Source organism: Balearica regulorum, chromosome 4 (genome assembly GCF_011004875.1).
Source record: "Balearica regulorum gibbericeps isolate bBalReg1 chromosome 4, bBalReg1.pri, whole genome shotgun sequence".
Lineage (NCBI taxonomy): Eukaryota > Metazoa > Chordata > Aves > Gruiformes > Gruidae > Balearica > Balearica regulorum.
In genome coordinates, this window is record NC_046187.1 from 61,917,426 (window position 1) to 61,942,590 (window position 25,165).

General features: G+C 40.6%; 1 protein-coding gene across 2 annotated transcripts in view; it reads right to left on the reverse strand.

The window, feature by feature from the left end:
• RBPJ (recombination signal binding protein for immunoglobulin kappa J region) overlaps positions 1-25,165 on the reverse strand; it is a 158,869-nt gene that overhangs the window by 96,330 nt on the left and 37,374 nt on the right. The gene's annotated exons all lie outside the window — the stretch shown is intronic.

Below are 25,165 nucleotides of genomic sequence, written 5' to 3' on the forward strand. Positions count from 1 at the left end.
TATCTTTTTCCCCACTATCATGATGATACAATAGTTCTGTGTGACTATTTTATTAATAAACTAGGCTTGCATCAAACTAAACTTGAGGAATTTGTGCACTCTATGTGTAGCTTCCTTTATAATTTTCATTGAGCAGCTTTTTCCAAAAGAATTCAAAAGTGTTTTACAAACAAATATACCAGCTGCACATTAGAGTTATTTTGTTTGGTAAAGGTGTGCAGGTAGCACTGAGGTATGAAATGGTATGATGGTGTATATCAGTTTAGGCGAGAGGTGGATTTCAGGTGCAATTTAATTATGGGTTGGAATTTGACCAGTTAAATGTTACTCTTCCAAAAACCAATGGAGAAAATTTAATGCAATAAATATTCTGCAATTGTTTTCGCTTAGTTTTCCCTTGATATGGAGAATGTAATTTTGGAAGCCTGCTTTACGCTACGTTAGGACGACCAAAGTGCTGCATCAGTAGAGCTGCAGCTATAGAATTTCTTTAAAATTTTTCTGATGACTTTTTCCATTCTCTAAAAGTTCTTTCTTTATTCCAAAAAACCTCTCCCGTATACCTTCAGTTAACTATAACTTTTTCATCACCAAATCTAGTAATTTCAAGAAAAGAAGAGAAAATTTTCTAAAAGTAAGTGTCTCTCTTTCTTTACTGTACAGGAAGATTTCCAGCCAGTTTTATAAGCCCAGCACTTCCTGCGGTCAATGGGAGTCTGCTGCCTCAGTTTTGATCAACACTAGTTTTGATGTCAGGATCTGTTACCTGTTTGAAGTGGTATGTGACAGAAAGTTTTTTAACATTTTACTTTAAGTTTGGATAGAGATCTGAAATTCTCTAACCCTCTTTTACCTGAAATGCTGATTCTGAATTATCGTGAGAGAAGAAATAATTTCCTTGTTGCTCCAGAATTTGTCAGACATCTGTGAGAGCAAGCTGTATCATGGCACTTCCATGTCTCTGCCTCAGACCCTACTTTTTGCCAAATTCAATGATCAGAGGACCGACAAAAAAAAAAGTTCTTTCTCCAAGGGCCAAAATGAGATTTGTTTCCCTCTTGCCCCTGTTTGCTCAATCCTAATACCTGTTTAAAAGACTGCTTTACCCAGCCTATGACACTAAAATCAATCCAGACTTATTGAGAATCCCTGAGCAATTCAGAGGTGACGCGTCAGTTGTAAAGCCATTATTTTGCCTGGCTTCTGCTTTAATGCACAGTGCATTTGATGCAATAGCATGTCCTTGCTGCTGAGGCCAAAGCTGGGCCATGGCCACCACTTGTCTTACTGGAGGCAGTGCCTGCACTGATTCAGCAGAAGGAACAGTTCCCTCCATGACCATCTCAGTTGGACCAAAACGGAGCTTTGGGAAGGATTTTCTTTTCTGTTGGGCTTTTAGGGGAGGCCCCAGATCACATCTACTAGGTCTTGTACTTTTGTTTATTGGATCGGAAAGCCCTTTATTATCAAATTGTTTCTTCCTCAATGAGCATGACTTGCAGGCTCTCCCCTAACTTTATCTCCTACCTAATACGTAGGTTGAGCTCCTTTGAGTCTTTGTGTGTCCTCCAGTTCTTTAACCATTGCTGTGGATCCTCTTTGAGTCCTCTCCAATTTTTTGAGATCATTCTTGAATGGTAAAAGCAAGAACTGCACTATTCTAGAAGCTGTTGAAGCAATGCCAAGTACAGAAACTCTTAGCCAACTCAATTGCTTGTCTTCTCAGGTTGGGGTTTTACACACTGAATCCCACCACTTAGCTCCACCCTCCTGCTAAGAGGCAGACAATAATCAATGAGATTATCAGTCATCTCTGAGATTCTCATCAAAGACCCACAGGTATGAGACATAGGTTCGCCAGTTGTGCAAAAGGCTTCTCGACCTGCACACCCACGTGCCAGGTCGCAGTTCAGTGAGGTTCGGATGCTCCTGTCTCTCCACCAGCTCCTGGGAGGGACTCGTGGGCAGGCAGGAGCCAACACACACTTCAGCCACATGCTTGAATTGGACAACTAGGAAACAGCCACCATGAGGTGCTTCACAGCACGTACCCACTGTACAATTTAAACATATCCAGAGGGACATTCAGACTCTGTTTAGATGCCCCAAACTGTTGCCATATGGCTCACAGAGAGAAAAGACCTAGAAATACAGATTAAAACCACAGTCTCTTCACCTTCCAATATGAGATCTCTCAAAACTAGGCATGAAGGGCAGGCAAAATGCAACTGATTTCAACAAAAATGACATCGTTCTGCTTCTTTATATCACCAGGCAGAGATCATTTAATTAATGATTCTTAGATAAGGTCCTCTTTTCTGGAAAATGTATTGCTAAAAGAGCTAATAGGAAGTGGGACAGAGGCAGAAAAACAGTGCAGAAAGGTTTAAGAGTATGTTTAAATAGTATGATAAGCATTTGCAAGACTTTTATTGGATCTGGTTTACAGCATCAGCATGTGATGTTCTTGCAGCGCTTTGACCTCCTGAGCCACAGGACTGACAGTGTCTTGCTTTATCCCCATCCCTCTCTATCCCTCTGGCTTCTGGGCTGGGCTCTTATTTTTAGCTTGAAGTGGAAAAAGGAAGTTATTCAGATCTTTCATCTGAAATTCACTAACTCTACGTAAAAGAGTAGACTTCCTGGTTCATATATGGAGCAGGTCATATTCCTCTTTCGCTATGACTGTCAGATCTGTGATATAACCTCCCCAAACCCACTGCAGAGAAATTCAGACAGATTTTAGAGAAGTCGTTTACTTTTGCTGAATATAAAAGGGCAGGGACTTGCTTTTAAAGACTGAAATTTTGCTTTAAAAGTGATCTTAGTAAGAGAAGGAAAATGAGTCAATAACATGTGGAACACGTATTATGTGTGAGACATCTTACCCATGCAAGGGGAGAGGGCTTACAGAGAGGAGTTTTGCCTGCACTTTTAACAACCTCAGAAGCTTCTTTCTCCTTACCTTGCAGGACGGCATATTTCTTTGTTCATCTACAAAAACAGCCATTATGTGTATCCACTCTTCTAACTGAGCAGGCTACTCAACGACATTCTTCCGTCTAGTATGACTACTTAGAGTGGCATTGCCAGTGTGATCTACCAACAGAAACATACTAAGTGGTCAAGGGAGAATCATCCGAGTTTCGGGACAGGTTTTAACACAGGGTGCCTCCCATCTCACATCCTGCTGCGGTAGCAGCAGAAAAAGGAAGTGGCTGGAAAGCTTCTGACCCAGCCAGCTTTCCGCTGCATTCGAAGCCTTCTGTAACTCACAGAGCCCCAGCATCAGCTCTGTGATAACTCGGTCTCTCCCCTTTTTCACCATCCCTCTGGGCTGCTGCACTTTCCAAACATGGGTGTGACTAATAGGAGGGAAACAGGATAAAAGCAGGACTGTGGGTAAAATTATGAAATCACATGGCCAGTTGGCATCGATCAGGTTCAAAATTCACAAAGTTGTCAGAAAGAGACATCTGAGATACTAGGGAGGCCTAGTACCCTTCACAAGAAACACCCACGTGCTTTTGTGCCTTCTAACTTTTTCCCCTTTACATGTGTGCACGGCAGGAGGAGGCTGTTACGGCTTTCATTTTACACCCAAAGAACTGAGACCCAGTGGTTGTATCTAAACAGCCCAGTGCAGGGACACCTAAATCTACCCAACTTAACCATGTAGCAGCAAAGCAGGCACTGGGAAAACAGCAGCCATGCTTGCTTGGCTAGTCAGCCCTGCTGAAAAACTGCCTGTGCCTCGCTAATGAGATTATCCTGCTTCCAGAAACCAGGATTGCTCATTTGGGGACTATCTTTTAGTATCTGAAACTTGGCTTTAGAAATCATCTTGGTATGAAAAGGTTGAGAGTTGGCTTGGTCATCCCTGCATGGAAAAGTACTCAAAGGAACGGCATGGATCACCCTAAAAGTACTGATGACTTTCAAAGGAAGTTGGGGCAGAGCAAGCAGTTGCACCCACATCTGTTTGCCAAACCAACCCTCAAATCGATGAAACGTGTGCTGTTCTGTCAAAGGCCATGGAGACTCTCACTCACACGGAAACGCTTTGACTTGGGCTCCTGGGTATGTCAATAGTTCCACTGAAATGATACTGCTGTTTCCATAAGCTATTTATTTCCTGTGAATACCTTGGAAAAATTCTTAGAAGAGACTTAAATGAAGACAGTATTGTAACTTGGCAAGTTCACTTCAAAATTCATTAGCGCTTGTTTTCTGTTTTTCTTTGTGGAGCTCTGGTGCCTGTCATCAATAGTCAAGTGGAGAGATGGGGGCTGGTTTGTTTTATTCTGATTCTACAGAGGAAAATCCTATTGGCTTCGGTGTTTGGCCCTAAAAAATTATTGAATTTCCCCTAGGAAGCTGCAACTTTAAAATATTCTGTGCTGATGCATTTTTAAGTCTGCCCAGATGTAAAATGTTTACATGAATTAACTTCACTTTTTGAGTACCTGAGACAGAAAGATTTCCTAATTAAAGAAGATATATTCTGTATTAGTCTTTCCTATCTATTGTGATTCAATCCATATGATCAATCTATATTCCTTATGTCATGGATTGCAGAGATCATTCAACCGTGGTGATTTAACATAGTGCCATGCTGTGTTTTTACAGAAACACTGCACAAGGGAGATTCCAAAGGGATTTTAGCAACCCCTGTCTAACACAGGAATTTTGAATAACATTACTTGGCCATAGGCAAAAGAATTTCCTTTTGGCAGTTTTTCTCTCCAAAGAAAACATAAAAAGTGGAAGTTAGATAGTACTGTTATTAGAGCTTTGTTGCAACGAGAGGAAAAGTGGTGTTCACAACAGCATGGATACAGCAGCCGCTGAGAGACAGCTCCTCTGCTGGACCTTCATTTGCTCAGCCTCTTTCTTGGATTCAGGTCTTCATGGAGCTGATCCCTCTCTTGGACCATGCCTACACATCCTGCTTCCTTTTCTTAGCATCCTCTGTATCACTGAGAGTTTTGGAGGGCAGAGAGCAAGCAATGAGGTCAATGTTGAGATTTTTCTATTTTAAGTGTTGGTTACTAAGGAGATGCTTGGAAATATTAAGGTTTGCTCTGTGTGAAGTTCTAATGGAAATAAGATGAAGACTGAACAATCCCGTCAAAAAACCCACAAGTGAAAAAAGCCACCCATACTTCCCCTTGGCTGCAGCCTGAATGGTGTAGGAAGCACCAGAACATAGCAGGGCTGTTTCATGCACTCACTGGAGCCAGGTAAAAATGTTAATAATTTCAAAATAAACTCCCTTCTGCAACAGTTTGTGGGCTCTCAGGTTTTTTCTGATTTGTGGTTTTTTTTCCCTTGCTCTCCTTCCATTTCACCTTTACTGGTGAAAGAAAAGCAAGCAGAAAGGTAGTAAGTTATCTAGCTAGTTAGATACATAGGTAGGTGTCTTGCGGTGACAGGGCAGTACATATGCCTTGAGGTAATCGGGCCTGTTGAATTGAAATTTAGTTTTCGAAATTTCCTCCCATACGCTCAGCACGCATCAGACTCGTGCTTCAGTTCCAGTGAGCAGCATGCTGTGCCGACGGCATTTATGCAGTCATGCACGAGGTAGCTGATGGCACAGTGTGACATGATCTGCTGTCCAGCCAAGAGAATATGTATTCTGGCTCCATTGAGAACACAGGACAGAAGTGACTCTAAACCGTCCATTTATTCTTTTGACTCCCGTTTATCACCTGTATATGTTGACTTGTAACTTACTCTTGTTTCCATTTACATCTCCTTTATGCTGTGCATGGACAAAGCAGCAGTAGATCCTTGAACAGTTCCCAATTTTCATTAACAGTTCTCATGCTAAGTTTCTGTTCCTAATTAAGTATGCCAAGAACTGCTTTAGGCTTTAGAGAACTGGCTCGCTCTTTTCCTTTAGTCATTTCATGCCCTATTCTGATTGCATAAGGTAACAAAATCATAGAGCACTCCTCTTCCTCTGTTAGACTGATCTCCTATTTTAAGTCATCTCCCCACTGGGTGCAAGGCTTTCTGTATTTAAAATTTGGTTCTTATTCTTAGAGTCTCTTTTAGAGTTCAGCATTAGATACCTAGCAAATCCAAACAGAAGTCACACAAGATTTTTTTTACTTCTTCTTAATACTACCAAATAGATGTCCCAGGCAGCTGTGTAAAATGACCAGGTGGTCTGTAAAAGGTAGTCACTGGTTCCTCTTTCAGAATTTCACAGCTGTGACCCACATGCATAGGTAAGGCTCGCCGCTCGCCAGACCTCTTCGGCGCTAGCAGACCGGGCTGTGTCCGCCACGACGTGCAGCACCCCACTCCACCTGCCCGGACCGAGCTGCTGCCGCAGGTGCTCACGTTCCAGTCGTGAGACCCACCTCATGGCACTGCAGCCATACTAATTAGGTTTTATTAGTGGTACACATGGTAGCACTTAGTAGACGAAGAAAGCAGGTTTTTGAAATGTGATTTGAGTAACTGAACTGGAGAATGATGCAGAGAAGCAGAGCTGGAAGGGAAGCCAACATATCTCGGAGAACACAGGCATGACTCAGAGTCACAGGACCCTGAATGTTCGAAGTTCTAACATCTAAAACTAAATATGAAAGGACTACTGGCTTTTCCTTCCATCTCCTTATTCTGTCTTTCTTTGGGCTGTTTTTTATGGTAGCTTCTCCATCAGCTACATGCAACACCAGATGAACTTAAAAATACTAGTTTTCTGCCTCTCGGAATGAAATGTCGTTTGTAACAGGGCAGTCCTTTGCACCATGAAGAGGTAGTATGCACTAGAGGATGACTATTTCCATTTCAGAGTTGATTGTGTTACTGAGGCAAACTGTGTAATAAAAGCCAGCATTAAACTTTGAAGAACTTGAGACAACTTTGAAAAAAATAATTTCTTAATAGAAGACGTTCTAGTCTATGTTTGGACTACCATTTCAATGGCTAATAAAAATTTGGCCATAAGCCCACTTCCCTCCTTCTCCCTTCCCCTCTTCTCCTGGTGCTGCAATTTACAGAAGCAAAAAGAGGAAATCTGATGACGACATTTTTCCAACTGTAGAACAGTTTTTGCTTAGTGTTCCCTGCAGTGTTCTTTGCATAATATTCTCATTTCTCACTCCCTTTGTACACGACAGTAGGAAGAAATGGTTGCTGGAAGACTTGTGCCCGTGCTAGCTTTCCTTCAGAGAGCGAGGCCAACGTGACGGCTGAGGACCCAAGTGCATGGCTTTTAGCCAGGGTCCCAGGTAGTTCCTGGTGCCCAGGCTGAACTCTGTGCTGTCGCACAATCACTTCTGTGAATGCTGGACACGCTGCCTAGGGCACGGCTGGCATCTTATCACTGATTCTGTTGAGACTACTGTCTGAATACATCCTTCAACTACTTCTGTTTATCATGAATCTTTAAGGAGACAGGCACACAGCACAATGACAATTTCACAGTGATTTCCATCAGGTGGATATTTTGCAAGGCATATTTGTGAGAGGAATACACCTTTAGAAACTGGCAGTCCGCTATCCCAGAAGCCCTAGGACTGCTGATGTATCAGCGTTCGGTGGCCCTTGCTGATAGCAAACAATATCAGATTTTTTTAGAAGACAATGAAAAAATCCTTGTAAAATAATCCAAAACGAACAAGGTATGTTGCATGGACACATCAATGTCCAAATAACAAAAGTCTCCCTCTATATATAGTTATATATATTATAAATTATATAACTATATATATATATAAAAAACTATATATTATAAATACATATAACTATATTATAAAGTCAGGACAGATTATAGAAAAAAAGAAGTTCAGAGAAAAATGCTTGCTGAATGAAGTGCTGGGTGAGATTACACCTGACAAATGAGAGGAATGGCCCAAAACTGATGAGGAGGAAATTTAGTTTATTTGGCGAACAACAAAAGGATAATCCTTTTTTGCTTAGCGCCCTTTTGTGTCCATAATTTGATGCCAAGAGGGCTGAAAGGAGTGAGATTTACCTTTGCGGTACAAAATGCCCACCGTCTGTTGGGACTTGAGGGTTCTTTATGGCATTGTTGGACCTTAATTCTCCCAATGCTAAGAGACGACGTGGGTAGACAGAGTTGATGGGAAGGATCCAAAAGATATCTCCATTTCTACTAGCTTCTGTTAACTACTGAACAATATCCAGCATGTGAGGCTCAGGTTCCTGTTCCCAGCGTCTCCCTCCTATCTCCTTTTCCTTCTCCAGTTCAGTTAATCTTTCTCTGGTCTTGCCATCTGTTTACTTAGTCTGCCCTAAACTGTTTCTTTTGCAACACTGCTGCAAGCCTGCAACCAGCAAGATAACCAAGAGCGCTGCCTTTGACAGCCCAACGCCCGTGTAAATTTGCCAGGTCTTGGAGTGGCTGATAAGGCTTTCTGCTACTTTTTTTCTTTCTCTAGCAGCAAGCTTGGAAGAAATAGAATGAGAAAAGGACTCTGCTGCAGGTTTGCTGTCCTGTTCTCCCTCTCAAGTTTTTTTTTTTCTTGTGTTGTCCTCAAGAAACTAGGAGCCGGTTTTAAGTAAGAATAACAAAAATCACCTTTTTTTCTGTTCTACCAATGGAGAGTTAACACCATTAAAGATTCACAACAAGAGACTGAAGGAATCTTCACAAGACCTTGCTGCAGTTAAATGGAAGGGGAAAGAAAAGGAGGGTTAACTGCCTTTCCTTCTTTGCTCAGGTCTCCAAAAATGTCCAAGTGATTATTAACGGTGACTGTCAGCATGCCGTAAAAGAGAAGATCACGTTAACACCTGTGACTCTCTATGCCCGATAGTTTCATCAAAAAGAACTCAGAGCAAACGTACCTCTTCTGCTTCTGCCTTCTGCATTGACTGCCCGTTCGTGCCATTGCTGTGACCAGTGCACATGTTGCAATACACACTTCAGCCTTAACGTGATATTTAGAAAGGCAGTTAAATGCTCTGGCTTCTTTATAAGAAAATTTCCCACTTTGAAGTGTCCATGATGAAGGGCATAGACCTTCTCAGCCACTCGGTTGTTCTCCTTAATCATTTTATGGCAATGGAAATTTGGCATTTATACCTGTTTAAAATATGTTCCCTTGAGTCTGTTTCTTTTTAGAGAATGATACTTTTTACTTCCTTTTTCATTGAGTTCAGCTGATGACAAAGCATAGCAAGGAAGGCTGGCTGGAAAACTGGAATTCTGTTTCATTAAACTGTGTCTAGTTCCAAAATTTGTTTCTGTATGCATGCGAATGTAATCTGTGACCTTTCCACTGAAAACAAAGCACAATCTGAGACAAAGCCCCCAGAGAAGGTTCATAGTGGCTGCACTCCCCAGCTAAGGGTGAGAGCCCTCTGGAGAGCTTTTGCTAACCAGACTGGGACTGGAAAGTTGGTTTTCCATACCTGGGACAAAGCCAAGGCCTTTCTCTTAGCTTGATCTCTCCTTCCCTCTATGTATCATCTGGAGAAGCTATTTTGCCAAATTTTGGTGAACTGACATTTCAATGTTTGAATGCTGCAACAAAATGACATTTTCTGACAAAAAAATTATTTGTCAAAAGACTCCTGATGTTTTATAGTTGAGTGCCCAAATAATGTTCTCTGTACAATTCATTATTGTATAATCTTTTTTGAAAAGAAGCAGCCCTGTAATTTTTTCTCTCATCAGCTGCACTGAAAACAGTGCTCCAGTCTGACGCTTAAGAATCAAGCCTTTTATCCCACAACTTTGATGACAACACAACTGTAGAAAAATAAATTGACAGCAAAACATTTAAGAAAACTGAACTGTACAACAAAGCCAACTCTTAAACAAAAATCAGACTCACTTTCTTCCTGAACCCTTGTATTTTTCTGCAGTACTACTCATAGGGTTTCATATGCGTTACTTAGCATGAAAAATTAAAAAAAAAAATAAAATTGCAAACAACCGAGCCAGAGACAATAAAAGGAGTTCTTAGTGTAGCTGAACTAGCAAAGTAGCCCATTCACCTCTGCGAGCTGAAATTGTACCCTCAAGTGTGACATACTTTGACCAGCATAAAATGGAACTGCCACTAAAAATATGGATCTCACCCTTGATGCAGTTTATACTTCTCTTTCCCACCTTCATCTCTCATCTATGTGGTCCCTTCCCACACAAACGACAGGATAGCTTTAGCTGAGGTTCTCCCTTGATCTTGTACACCATGAGGCCTCCCAAGCACATGCAATAAGAAAAAAGGATGGAGCAGAACTGGAAATGAATGAGCAGCTGGAGACAGGCAGAAAAAGGTTTTTTTATTCCAATGGCAATGCCAGTTTAAGCAGGATTATGGCATTTGCTGCTTCCTGGTAATTTCTCCAGATAAGTTTACCAGAAGCCACAAATTTCCCTATAAAAGTTATGTTATGGGGAGACCTATTTTTTATGTCAATTGTCCCTCTGCGTTTTCAATACAACAGAAAGGAAACATATTTGGACCATCCTGAGAAAACCCATTTTCCTGAAACGTAGCAGATGGCCATGGACTCTTTAATAGGTGCTTGGCATCCCCCAGGCCAGGCTGTAGTATATCAAAGGTAACCTGTCTGGCACATGCAACGGCAGCGTGATGTGCAGCATAACACTGGATTTCACTCTCTCATCAGAATTTGAAAGATTCACGTACCTATTATTTCTCCAGCTATCGGGAGTGGGAGTTACATGCTTAAATTCCTCAGTTGAAAAAAACAGACTATTTTACTGACTAAACAGTATTGGTCCTCTAAAAAACCACACACAAGACATAAATGCAGATTAACTGTTAAGTAATTTCCAATAGTTTGAAATACTTATATTCATACCATGCTTGTACCCTTTTTTTTCATTGGAATACATTTTGCACTCATTAACAAAGATGCTATTCCATTTAAGTCAGTTGGGGCTTCTCTGGTGTATCTTAGAACAGAACTGGAGCCAAGATATGTATCTTGCTCAGTTCATTAGACTCTCCAATGCTGTAGATTAAATAAGCAAGTATGTCACTAAATCTGTTCGGCATTAAGATGATACAAAATGTATTTTTCTTCTTCCAACTAAATAGTTTTATTCAAATCTGAACCAGATGGAAACACAGTGAGTTATCTGAGATGAGCTCATCTGGACTTCTGAGTGGAATGTCCGACATTTAGTCACACATCTTGAGATGTGAGTTAGGGTCTGAACAGGGAAATTTTTATCATCTTATGTTTACTTTTGTGGATAGACTCATTAGCTTCAATGGACAACAAGTAAAATAAATGACACACACACGCAGAGCAAGGCCACGCAGGATACATTTCTGTACAAAATCTCTCAAATATAGTTCGCATTCCCAAAGACAATTGTCCCCCAAAGTCCAGCAGACACAATAAGTGGAAACTCAACATGAAAATTAGTTAAGAAATCTTGAGCAGCTCTTTCTTTCTATGCCTGGGAGATTAATAATCTCTGGGGACACACTGACTTGTAAGTCTTTTATGGAACCAAGCATACTGTTGCCATTTGACTAATTAAAAAAAGCAGGCATCTCATTATTCCTTTTTATAGTTATGGAAAAATTATGAGGGGAATTTACAAATGTAAAGTGGCAGATATTAAATCCTCTTGTTTACAGGATTAAAAACAAACAGTTCCAACGAGAACTCGTTCCCACATGGCAATACCACCAGGAACTACATACATTTCAGCTGTAGAGTCATCTTCTGTTGTCAGGTACACCAAATGCTGCAGTGAAACTGCTCTTGTGTTGAAGAAGTACCTGTCCTTTATTAGCCCAATCAGGCTAATCTTGCCTCACTAATTCAAGGGAGCTTTGCCATTGCCTTCACTGACACTAGAATTTTACCTTCAGTCAAGAGCCTGAATGTGAAATGTGTTGAGCTCCCACATCTTCAGCAAAGTAAATGAGACCTGAAAGTACTTAGTACCTTCTCTACATTATGCACATCCGATTTTTAGACACTCTGGTGACGGCTGCTTCAGGCTAATTTAACCAAGCTTCTTGAATTGAGGCCAGCATACTTTTAATGTACAACTCTCCTGACTCCCATGAGCAAGTTAAAAGAGTCTATTCTGTTCTTCATTGTCACAGAAAATCTGTGTATCTGAGAGAGATTTAGCACCCATCTGCCTGAAAGTTTCTCTAAACTCTACTGTAGGTTTTTGTTGGGGTTTTTTTCCTTTGATTGTGGGATTTTTTGTTTTTTAAACACTCTCACAGTCCTGGAATAAAGGACTCACTCAGGATATCACAGAACATCAAACATCACAGAAATTCAAACAAAAAGATTTCTGATCAGAATTGCCTGACTTTTTATTCCTCCTATGACTCCATTGCAGTTCAATAATTTTTTTGTATTTATTTTTTCCCTCTTTTGGAAGAAATACAGTGAAAATAGCTACATTTAAACAAACTTCAGGCTCATAAGACAGCTTTCTATCCTGAAGAATTCAGATTTTTTGTGGGTGTTTTTTTATTTTTTTAATCAAAATCAGAGACGTGAGATGTGATTTGTATTGCTTAAATTCCAATTTATTCCTCTTGCGTAATGTTTCCTCCTGGCTGGCCCTGCATCTTCAGCCGTGTACAGCCAAGAGGAATCACCAGGCATGGGGATGTGAGTGGAGTTTAAACTGACTAAATCTGGGCCCTAGTGCCTTCATTTTGTGACTTTCTTTTTTAATATCCTTGAAATGCTTGACAGAGGCTTAAGAGTTCATGGACCAAGATCTAGATTATTACTTGAATAGCAAAAGATGAATCAGAATATTCTAAAACATAAATGAATTCACACAGGAACTCAGAGTTGAATTTATCCAGCAGAAGTTTCTCTGTAGGACTTAATGGACACCAGAAAGAATGAAAAATAGTGGGATTTAAAAAAAAAAAAAAAAAACAGAAGAAAAATAAAAAAGAATCATACTTACTGGAGCTGTGGACATTCTCAGGATAATTAGTTACATATGTTTTGGTTGTGCCCTAGGGTAAAATAAGTTCTGGGATGAGGTAATAAATAAATTAAATGTGGTTTTGGAAATAGTTATCCCTAACTACCCAAAATGTCCACTGCTAGAAGAATTTGGATGTAGCCAACTTTGGAAATCTGAAAGGACCACAGAAACAATTTTTATAAGAGCAACAATACTGCAAAGAAGACACCACAAAAACTGAAGTCAGCACAATCTTGAATGCTCTGATTGATGCACTGAGCTAATCTAATTGATACATTTTGAAAAGATTTGTTTGAATAAGCTAGGTAATTTGGAAATGAGGTATATAATAATGTACCCCCACATAAAGTCATCAATTATTATAGCACCAACTGAAATACTAGCTGCATCTTTTGTTCACATGGGTGAATTCTATAAATATTGCATTGCTTTCCACTGCCATCACCTTTTTTTGTTATATATATATATTTCACTTTTTAGAGTGGAAAATGTAAATACAGCTTAGCTTCACTTATGTCATATGTTCATTTACTACTGTTACTCGGTCTTGCTTGCAGTACCTCTAGAGTAAACTGTTTTTAACTATTATGTGTCAGATCCAGGTTAGATCCTGTCCTGCCCCTGTGATGAAATACAGAACCTACTTGACGCAGCTGCTCTGAGAAGACAGATTTTAAGTCCTTGACTAATTACTAGGCTTGTACTTAGGGCTAATTTCCATTTTCAGTGGAAAAAACAGATTTCAAGGATTTGACACCATGCTGGGGCTTTATTTGGTCTTGTCAGGGCAAGGAGCTATCAGTAAATTTACCCGTCTCCTGAGGTTTTGCTAAATTGCAGAATTTCCTTCTCACAACACGGCTGATTAGCCTCGCAACTTGTTCATCAAATTTTCCAGAGGACTTCATAGAGATCTCACCATTTTAACTGTATTCTTGGGTTGGACAACAAAATATTAATACTTACTCTACAGGATCTAACTCATTTCTACATGTGTTTGCTGTAAATTCAGCTATTCAGTTGTTTGACTCCATTTTAGCTCTTCTCATTCCTCCTCCATGAGATGCAGGATAATTCTGGTAGCTCCATAAGAGCCTCGAAAGTAAGAAGGACTCTCCCAGTGGGAAGTAGGAATCAGCAAGTCCTGAATCTGGTGTATGTTCCCAGTGCCTCTTTAGCATTCTATTAAACAAATGGACAAATCAAGACTAGGCAAGCTTACCACTTCTGCCCCTTTGTGCCAGTTTAAGCCTCAGCCCAGTCAGAGGTAATGGCAAATTCAAATTATTCCAACATCCAAAGGATCATACTCAAGGACTAGACTTTGGTCTCTTCTTAGCCAGGAATTCCCTAGTCTTTGGATTCATCCATCAGGAAATTTTAAGAACTTTTAGTGAAAAGATAACAAAAAAAATTAACTTCCAATTCTGTCTTGCTGTTCTCCCATGTTTTCCATTTAGAATAAAGATGTAGACATTTTTCATTTCTCTTTTTAACTTTGAACAAAATAAAGGGATGCTAGCATTTCACACCTTTAAACCATTCTCAAGTGCTAAGTAATAAAGGGAAAACCAGAAATCCCATTTAAAAAAAAAAAAAAACAAAAAAAAAACCCCAAACCAAACCAAAACAAAAAAAACCCAAAACCAAACAAAACTTCTGGAATGTTATAAACTACTTTTTCTCATTCTGAAAAAATTCAAAACAACTACAAGACTGTCAAGAAAAAAAAATAAACAATTTTCTTAATGGAATTAGTTCCAGAAAGATATTGGAATCTTCCAGCTAGCCTGGTCAATGACATAAGTCTTCAGATTGCCACTGCCTCATCTCCTACATCTAGATGTTCCTTCTTTCCCCATTATGCTGGTCTAAATAATCTGATCAGTCCCTGCTCTCTAAGACACAGCCATGTGTCTTGTTCTTAGAAATCCACATGTGAAATTATGCACAACCACCAGCTGCCCATCACAAGAAGCCGTAGGACATCAGTTCCATTTCTGTTACCTATCTGGCATATATTTATTTTCAAAAAAAGAAAATTAAGAAAGTGCTAAATTTACCAAGTTTTCCATACCTAATAAATACCTGAAAATAATGCAATTATTTCATCACTGGCCAGCAATGGATCTAGTCTTTTATTCTATCTTATGCCTTTGGTGACTATCAGCAGAAGAATTTTTCAGATGAACAACAGCCAGGTCTTCAGTCCCTTGCCATTAATATAGTCAGTTGCATCACAGAAGAAGCTCTGAACACCTACCCCGTGAAGTTAGCAGAAATTTACTCTCATTTCAGCGTCTGTATATACCTATACAAGGCCACTAACAGAATCCAGCTGAAGTATTTTACTCCACAGTCAGGTCCTCACTCATCTGGGCGAGTCCCATGAAAGCTGTAACATCTCTTCGTTTTAAGTAAACAGAGATGTCTAAGAAATGAAGGGAGTACCCAAGCAACATAAGAAATTAGGTATTTAACTGAAATCTTGAAGGCAAGAAGTAACTCTACAGGAAAAAGATATCATGGAAATGCTCACAACAAATTCAGAGCCAAAAAAATAACAAAAGAAGAGATCGTTATTGCTGTACAAGACTAGCAGAAGTAGACTAATCAGAGATGAAAGACCTGTCTTTCAAATAAGGAGCTTAATCAATCTTTTCTAGGCCACTTACCTCATCTGAAAACTCTGGTAGGATTTTACTTCAGAGCGACTAACTCTAACCACAGCTTCTCCCCTCTTCTTGTCATGAAATCAAACACTTCAACTTTACCTTGCACTGTTTACTAAGGTTGGTCAAACCTCATGAACACATATCCAAAAGAGGAGAAAGAGAGATGGGACTTGTGGATTGCTAATAAGAACATATTTCTGATGCTAATTATCAACAACAGATAGGAACACCCTCACAGATTAGGCATTCGGTGTTGAATCACTTTCTTACCAACATGTTTTTCTAGAACCTCCTTAATAATACAGGTTACAGCTGGGAAATATTTTTCACTTTATTAAAATTATTATTATTATTATTATTATTACCAAAGCTTACAATGCAAATCTGACAGTTTGCAAATTCTAGTTTCGTTTCCCTTGTGCCTGTGTAGCAAATGCTTTATTAGTCAGCTGTCTAGCAGAGCTTGGAAGGAACAGGGACTCCCCCCAGCACTGCCTCTGAGCAACAACACACCATGAAAAAGTTGCTCTAGGACCCAAGTTCTTTCCCCAACCTTGCTTACCTACACTGGACACCCATGCAGTGCTCTTAACCCTTTAAGCACTGTCCATTATTTCTTATTTGGTTTTTGTTCCATGTATCTCCTGACTACTTCTCTTGCAATGCCTCTTTGCTGAAAGCCTCAATTTTCAAGCCTCCCAAGCCTCTAATCATTTTTTCTTCTTTTAACTTGTTCCCTATATATTCAAGGACACATAGTAAGAACTCTGCAAGCAGGTAACGAATCAAAGAGGAAGAAATTGTCCACTTAACATCACTCAGATTGGCTGCCTCACTGCAGAGGTCCTCAGCGTTTTTTCCTAGATGTGAAATTATTTGAAGTGGTTAATGGATTTAAAAAATCTGTATGAATATTCACTTTGGACATGAAAGCTAATACAGGATGCTTGTGCAAGCACCTTAAACCTAATTTACATGGACTGTCATCTTACTGTAGAGAATACCAGGTGAGTGTTTATTAACACAGCGACAACTTCTGAAGAAAAAGTTTTGTTTGTTTTCTGTTAGGAAAGTTCCCTTCAGAAGATCTGATGCTTTTGTCCAGAATCAGGCTTACAGTAATACCCATACTTAAATCCACATTGTACTAAATACCTTCAGAATGACCTTTATGTGAAAGCAGTATTAAGAAAACTCATCATACTCAAGGGAGAACAAGGACTACACCTACCTCAGAAGGCTACCAGTCAGTGGGTGTGCGTGGAAGTAATCTGGGAAATACTGCTGTTGCCTGTCCTGTTCCTGCACTCTTCCCAGAGTGCCTGAAGTGGATCACTGTTCCTAGTGGACTTTTCTCCAAAAGTAATGGGCCTTAGCCAGTCCCTAACAAAGCTGAACATCTTCTCCCCACAACCTCCCAGCAAAGTGTGTGAACAAAAGGAAAACTGGGGAGAAAACAAATGATGGGGGGCAACAAATGAAAGTAAGGGAGATACTTAATGGTTATAGGTTAGAAATGAAAAAAACAGTATTTGGAGATGAAAGGAGACAACAGAGGACCCTTCTGAGGCTCCCTGGAAACGCCAAGGAGCTGGCGGGTGCTGTGCAGCAGTGCTCTGCCCAGAGACATGACAGATGAGGGAATGAAAACAAGCTCAAGTCCCTGAGATCCCCATCAGGCGTGCCCTCCTGCGGCTGTGACAGAGCAGCTGAAGCACAGCAGAGGAAACTGATGGGGCGGTGTCCTGCAACCTGGTGGGTCTTGGGTTGAGGCATATGAATAAAAAGACAAGGGAAAAACTGAAACCAAAACCTGATTAAGAGGTTTTGAAGGAGCCTTAAGAGGGACTGCCATGTGGTGAATTCGGTATGCTTGTACATTGTGGTCTTCCAGTTGCCACAGAAAGGACACGTGTCAAGGGGACTCACAGAAGTTACTAAGTAGCTTGTGTCGTTATTACACGAGCACTTCCACATAATATCAAAAATATAGGCTAAAGCTAAAAGAGTGGTATGAGCAACTGTATTTTCTCAACTGAATTTAGCAGCACAATCTGTCCAAAGCTGTTGAAAATAATCTTTTAATCGCAGTCACCGTTTATGTTCTATCAGCATATTTCTGAAACTTATTCAAGGGTGTTACAGAAATATGAGGTATTGTGGGTAAGGTAATCTTGACTTTGTGCATAAATGGGCAGTCAGTCACAAAACACACATTAACCATAGTCAGTGACCAGAGTTAGGTTAGAGTTAAGCAGTTTTCTACAGGATTGCACTTTACAGTGGTAGGAGGAAAATAATCATGTAAGTAGAACAAGTACCACTTGTTGCCATCACTTCTTGCCATATAGTATGTCAATGCTTGTAGACCTTGCTCCAAAATCTTGGTTCTGAGCAGCAGCAATTTGCAGTAACATGACTGGTAGAATTTAAGTAAACTAGGATTCATAGCTACTAGATATAGGGCTATTCATTGCAGCATTCTTAATATATTAAAAGCTAATAATCATCTGGATTTTTACAGTATGAATGCAGGACTTTAGCACAACTCACACTTTTTTTTTCTGGCAAGCAGAGAGCTGCTGCTGTAGTTGCACCACCAGACTGGCATTCAAGAGATGTAGGGTTAGCCACATGTTTCCTGTGTGACTTCGTATAAATTGCTTAATCTCTGTTTCTCAACTCCTGATCCATGAAGCAGAATTATTTCTTTGTGCCACAGGAATGTGTATTAAAACACATGTATTAATGAGCAGGTACAATGGTGATACAAACTATATAAAATGGCACTTAGGAAAATGTCAGTATTAACAGAAACTACAGCAAAAGCTGTCTGTATTCATATCTCTAATTTATTCCTAACTTAAGCCCATTCTACTATTTCTGCAGACCTATCTCAATACCCCACTGGTATTTTTTTTAATTTTCTGCTTAATTCCCTAGAGAACATTGCAAAAATACAGTGTTTATCTAGATAGTATTCTATACGAATAATGTTTTTACTATTTCTTTCAACATGTTATGGCTAAAATACATGAAAAATATTTCAAGTAGAAGATCATCAAAAACTATTTACCTGAAAAATTAAGCCTCATATGAGGAAATAATCCCACAAAACTTTGTCTCCTTCAACAATTTGTGACAAAAGTGATAAAAGTATTGGTGAAAATTTGTCCAATGTGAAATTCAGATATGTTAGAGATGAAAAAGTGGGTAATTTGATAGGTAGAAAAAATGCAAATAGATTATAGAAAAGCCTACTTTAGGACCTTTGATTTCAAAAATGCTGTGGTTATGTCTTGAATGTATCAGAGCGACTGTTTTCATGGCAGGTAGGGGAAATGGGGAGGCGAAGAGTGAGGGATGATGTAAGATTGCACAATTGCTCCACGTGGAGTGAATCTGCTCTAGCACTGAGGAACTGTTTGAGGAAGCTGGGAAAAGGAGAAGGGTGTGGCTGGTGAAACCGTGTCTCTCGGAGCTATAACCACATGTTTAAAATAGCATTGAAAAAAATACACTCCGGTCCATCTTTGTTGTTTTTTAGTTCAGTAAGCTTTCTACACAACTCCTTTAAAACAAGCATGCACGCAGGAGGAAAAATAGGAGCCATTGGCAGCATAAAGCATGCCCTTAATTTCCACACTCCTCTCTGTTCTAGGCAAGAAGGAGCTCCCAGTATACTTACTGTCTAACTGAAGTATCCTCTCTAGTGATGCACAGTGACAGAAAATGTTTATTATTGATTCCATAGAAAATGAAAGAACAGTAAAACATGGAAAATACTCATTCTCACTCGTAATAAAAAGAAATGTGTGGGCTTATGCATCACAAGTATAGATAGGTCACAGTCAGGAGGAACATAGTATTCTGGTAAAATGAGTTTCCACTTTATTTTTATTGAAGAAAAATATTTCATTTAGGCAGGGCAAGAGATTTTTCAATGCTAAAGAAATAACAAAGCAAGCCATGCAACTAAAAGCAGTATCTTTGCTTAAGGTCTCTTTCTAACCAGTTATTTAAAGGGAGGGGAAGTAGACATGGAACTACCACAATCACAGCTACCACTTGAATTTGACAAATAAAATGACAGCATGAAAGCGAAAGAGATCCTCAAAGAGATCCGTCTCAAAACAGGTCAAAAGGCCCTCATGTCACTTCATGCTAGCCCCTCTTTCTAAATGGTTCAGAAGGCCCTTTCCAGAGGGCAGCAGTCCCACACCTAGCCGGCCAAGTCAGTTCTGAGTAGCCACGCAAGAAACTTCTTATCTGCTTGTGTAGCTGCTTCTTTTTTTTGTTTTGATTTAAACTGAGGGGTGATACCAAGGCATGTACTCTGACATGACACCAGGATTTGAGGTTTTCATTGTATGCAGTCAGTGCAGTTATTTGATCAGTTGCTAAGAGAAATGGAGTACTGAATAAACAAGTACAAGACAGTGAATCAAACAATCCAAAAATATTTTCATGCTGTGTCTCAATGTTGTATATCTTTCTGTACTGAATATGGTATTCACATCATTAAAATTGTAAGGAGAGGACCTGAGTCCTCTGACTGAGATCTCACAGACTATCAATCATTTCAATTCTCGACTGGACTCATGAGCCTTATTGCAGATACTTGCTGTCTCCTGAATGCTGGCTCAGGGTGATATGAGCAGGTCATTCCCTGAAAAGCTGCTCTTTTGTTAAGGTCTGTAAAGCAAAATTTACAGAATCACAGAATCAATCACAGAATGGTTGAGGTTGGAAGAGACCTCCAGAGGTCATCTGGTCCAAGCCCCATGCTCAAGCAGGGCTACCAAGGGCCAGTTGCCCAGGACCATGTCCAGGTGGCTTTTGATTATCTCCAAGGATGGAGACTCCCCACTTCTCTGGGCAACCTGTGCTGGTGCTTGATCATCCTCAGAGCGAAACAGTGTTTCCTGATGTTCAGAAGGTTTGTGTTTGTTTGCGCCTGTTGCCTCTAGTCCTGTCAGTGGGTACCACTGAAAAGAGCCTGCCTCCATCCTCTTTGCACTCTCCATTCAGGCATTTATATACATTGATGTGATCCCCCTGAGCCTTCTCTTCTCCAGGCTGAACAGTTCCCTCTCTCTCAGCCTTTCCTTGCAGGAGAGATGCTCCAGTCCCTTCATCAAATTCATGGTCCTTCACTGGACTCTCTCCAGTAGAGGTTTTACAATAAACCTCCTCATAATTGGTCAAGCTGAGAAAGGATTATATTTATTTCTTGCTTTCCAAGAAAGAAGCATTAGCCAACACCGGCCTTGTCTAAGAAAGTGTCATAACTTTGTTCCTATAATGTGTGGCTCTCTCTCAATCTCCTGCCTTCCAGCCCTGCACACTTTGGGATCTTATGTAGAGGAAAAATGAGCTAATTTCAAAGCTGAATGGACTTCATTGTGATCAAATAAGCTTTTCTGAACTTTCAAATATTTTGGCAAACTTAACTTGGCTAATTGACCTTGCTTTCATCTGAGGCACTGGCACCCCGCGCAGAAGCAGGGGTAGGTCCCAGTTTTGCCCTCCCGTGCCAGGGTGGCTCGTGATGTGTGCCTGCTGCACCGTGCTGGGGCACAGGCACGGAGAGGCACCTTCCCACCCTGCTCTTCCCACCTGCAGCACAAACTCCTGTGGCTCTGTGACTCACTGCCTGGGGTTCACAGGCACAATAAGTGTGCAGCTGTTTGAGATCTGCTCTGTTTTCAGATATCCACTCCCTTTCACCCCTGGGGAGAAGGTAGCAGGTCAGGTCCAGCCTTTTCCTCTGACTTCCTCTGTGTCCTGGGCCACATCTCTACAACGCCGTGGGGAACAGTACAGCACGCTCCATGTGAGCGTCGAGTGAGTGGGCAGGACCAGGTCTGGGCAGTTACTACTTCGAATCCCCAAAAGAGTTTTGCTACATCTGTACACTGTGGGGTCAAACCTATTAAGCACAGGTTTCAGTTGGAGATGTGAAAGACTGCTATAAGCTCCCGGAAAAAATGTAAAATCTCCTTCACATGGGGTTTATAATGACAAGTTATAAATGACCTGTCAGGAAGGTGTATGGATACCTGATTCTGCATCAGTGCTGGGCAGTTTCAGGTCCAAGTTTTTTCCTCTGTTTCTGCAATACCTAGCTAAGAGTTTCCTTTCTCCACTGAGAATCAGTTCTTAGGCTGAAATTCTCCAGCCACAGCTTCCTTATTGCACAGCCATGCATGGCCAGTTGAACATGAATAAAATCACTTCCAGCGCTAGTGCTTCTAGTTACTTCTGACTTGTCTCATATGGGCAGCACATCAGGATGGCATTGCGCCCCCAGGCTCATGCAGCAGTCCCTGCCCACCAACATCACCTCAGTGATGTTGCTTGAGCTTACACGCTCCTTCTTATATAGAGAATGACCTTAAAGAGGCCATTTCAACCCTCTTGCACCTGTTTCACATTTGCCTTGATTTATTGATCACACATCGAAGTGCAGGAAGGAAATATTTTCATATTGTTTTGAAATCTTTTCATGTCACCTTGTAAGTTTCTATGTGTATTGATGTATTTTTACAGAAAACATAGCTCTGGTTGGGGAGCTCACAACTACTTCTGGCCTGGTAATCAGACTGACCAATAAGAGTATTGCAGGAAGCAGAGTCTACCAGATGCTCCAGAATACTTCTGAAGATTTATGGCAAATATTTTTTTTTTTTGTTTAGATTGAACTGACTTTAGATTAATTAGAGCTGCTGTTAATAAACAGTGAATGACTTTATGCTGAATGTTGCTGCCAGTTACTTCATTTAACTGTGCTCACAGCAAGAGTATTAAAAAAGATCTTATGGGAATCATTACATTCCCTCACTGTGAAAGGATTTCTTCTTGTTTATCTTATAAACTCTTATTGCCAGTTCAGGCATTCGGCTTTTAAAAAGTTCCCCGTCACTTTCTTGGCCTGACATTGCCAATTCTCAACCACTGTCACCACCCTATTACCCAAAATGTGTACAAAGGCTGCCATTCAGATCTCTGGAACACTGCCTTTTTATTAATTACTATTACAGTTACTACTACAATACTATTGCAGTAGTCCCAGTGTGTATCATAATAGTAACATTCCTGATATGCAAATATCACTAAATTAATATCGCAGCCTAAAGCAGTTGCAGCATTTCCCTATGATCCCCTGGTTAGGACTCAAACCTCAGAGCAATGATATCTGTAATCTCAAAGCCAAATCTCTCCAATGTCTTGGGCTTGTCTTCAAACATCTGCGTCCTTCAGTTTTGTCATTTGTGAAACAATGACACCTTTGTAGACCTTCTTTATAATGTTTGTGGAAAGCTTTGAAATATTTGGTTTAAAAGACACTAGCAAACCCAAAGTAAAGTTAGGAGCTTTGTTTGTTCGATGGTGTCTTACCTAGAAATCTATGTGATCAGCAGGTCCAGCTCTAAATGGCTTGGTGACAGGGAAAGAAAACCCCCAGACTGTAGGCATGATAAAAGATTAGAAACAAAAGATGTCTAAACCAGGTTTGCCACCTGGCATTCACTGGGCTTTTGTTTAGCTGTTCCAGAGATCTGCTAGACTTGTGCCCAGGGTAGTCAGACTCAAGGAAACCCAAGTCCATCCTGCCCATACTCCAACCCAGCCAGCTGTGAGCCAGGTGTGGTCTGCAAGCCAGGTCACCATGTCCAAGCTGAGATACCCTGTGTTAGCATGGTCATATGCCTTTCAGATCAGAGCTTGTCCATATTCAGTTAGCTCAAAGGATTCTTGGACTGTCTACACCAGCACAAATGCACCTGGCCACATTCAGTATATTCCCCATCTCCAGACAGGTATGGTTGTTGTTAAACCTCTCACTGTAATAATTTTGCATCTCACAGATACCAGGTCCCTATTTACCTCTATTCACAAACTCGCTTCCCTACAGTCCTTGTTCTTTAGGAAAGGGAATTCCAGGTCGCTGCATCAGAAGGGGCTCATGGATTTTCAACAGAGCAAACGAAATACATTTTGCCTCCCTGGGGATCAGAGGTCTGACTATTTCTGCCATTGGAGGGGAGGGCAAAAGGCAAAGGACAAAGACTGAGGGAAGTGCCCTCATTACTCATCCTGCCATTGGAAGAGGCCTGAAGCTCAACAGCTCCTGCCCTCTTGCTCATCTCTGTTGAAGACCACGGTGGCAAGTCAAGGAGCAGAACCTCTAACAGACCAAGCAGGCTGCAGAGCCTTTTTGCTGCCACTAGACATCTGCCACCGTTGATAACACTCTGGTCTGTCTATGCCAGCAGCTGGCCCCGACTGAAGCCTACCTCTACAAAGAACACTATCCGTGTCCAGTGCTCTCCCCCAGCTCTCGTGAGCGTGGGCCCTGGAGGCGCTGGCAGCCATGGCTGTGGGAGTACAGGAGCTGCTGTCCTTGTGGTCTAAACCTTTGTCTCTGACAGGAGTTATTGCCAACTTCATCTGAGAAGAGCTTTAGAAAATCTGTGCAAGCAATTAGGGGATGAACCGCCTCCAAGGAAACTTTCTCTCTAACCCTTATTAGTAGTTAGAGGTTGGCCGCAAAGCAAGTAGCTTTACATTCTCAGACTTGCAGACACCATTATGATGGACGCCCTGACAGCAGCCAATTCAAAACAGATATACAGCACTTTGTTTGGTAACATGGGTGCACTGGTTTGCGTGAGGCACTAGTGGCTGCACTCCATACTGGATTGACATGGCTTTATCTTTTCTAAGCACTGGTCTTTAAGAGATTAAAAAGGAATTTTTTTAATCTAAAGCCAAAATAACTTGATTTTGACAAGACTTCAAATTGTCCTGAAACCAAAACCAGACAATCTATGAACATTTAAAAATTAAATCTGTTATGAAGAGCAATATATTTTTAGGGGGGGGTTAAAATATTATCATTGTCATCTCATGCAGTAGTGTAGCAATGCTTTCTCACAGGACATGTAATGTTGTACAATACCCTCAATATTCTATGAGCTGATTCTCATGTTTTATTTTATATACGGACAGCTGCATCTTAGTCAAGGCAGAAACTCTTATTTTATGGATTGGGAGGTCTTCTGTTTGTACTGTGACACATTTTTTACAGAATATTTCAACAGAATTTCCATTCCACATGAAGTTTCAGACTGTTTTCATTCTGAAGGACAGCAATTTGCAAATTGACAATATTTTCCATGACATGGAAATCCCAGCTTTTAACTCATTCCTGTACCAAAACAAGGAACTGGGAACTATGTGGGTGACTCCTTCCATCTCACTCCAGTTCCAATGCCAATCCTGTCACTGCCTGCATTACTTACTGTTGCTTTTCAGCAATCAGAGGAGTTATGTCTCCAAGGTTAGCAGATACGATTTTGAGTATAGGGCTAGGGAGAAGATTGCATGAAATGAGCATGCCTTTTTTTTTAGAGGTGTCTCTCTTCAGATGAGAATCACACTCTAAAGCCAAAGTCACAGCCTCAGATTAAATATATATTGTGCGTGACTAAGCCCTGCATTTTCCAGGTCATAAGAATTATTATGACCTGGTCTT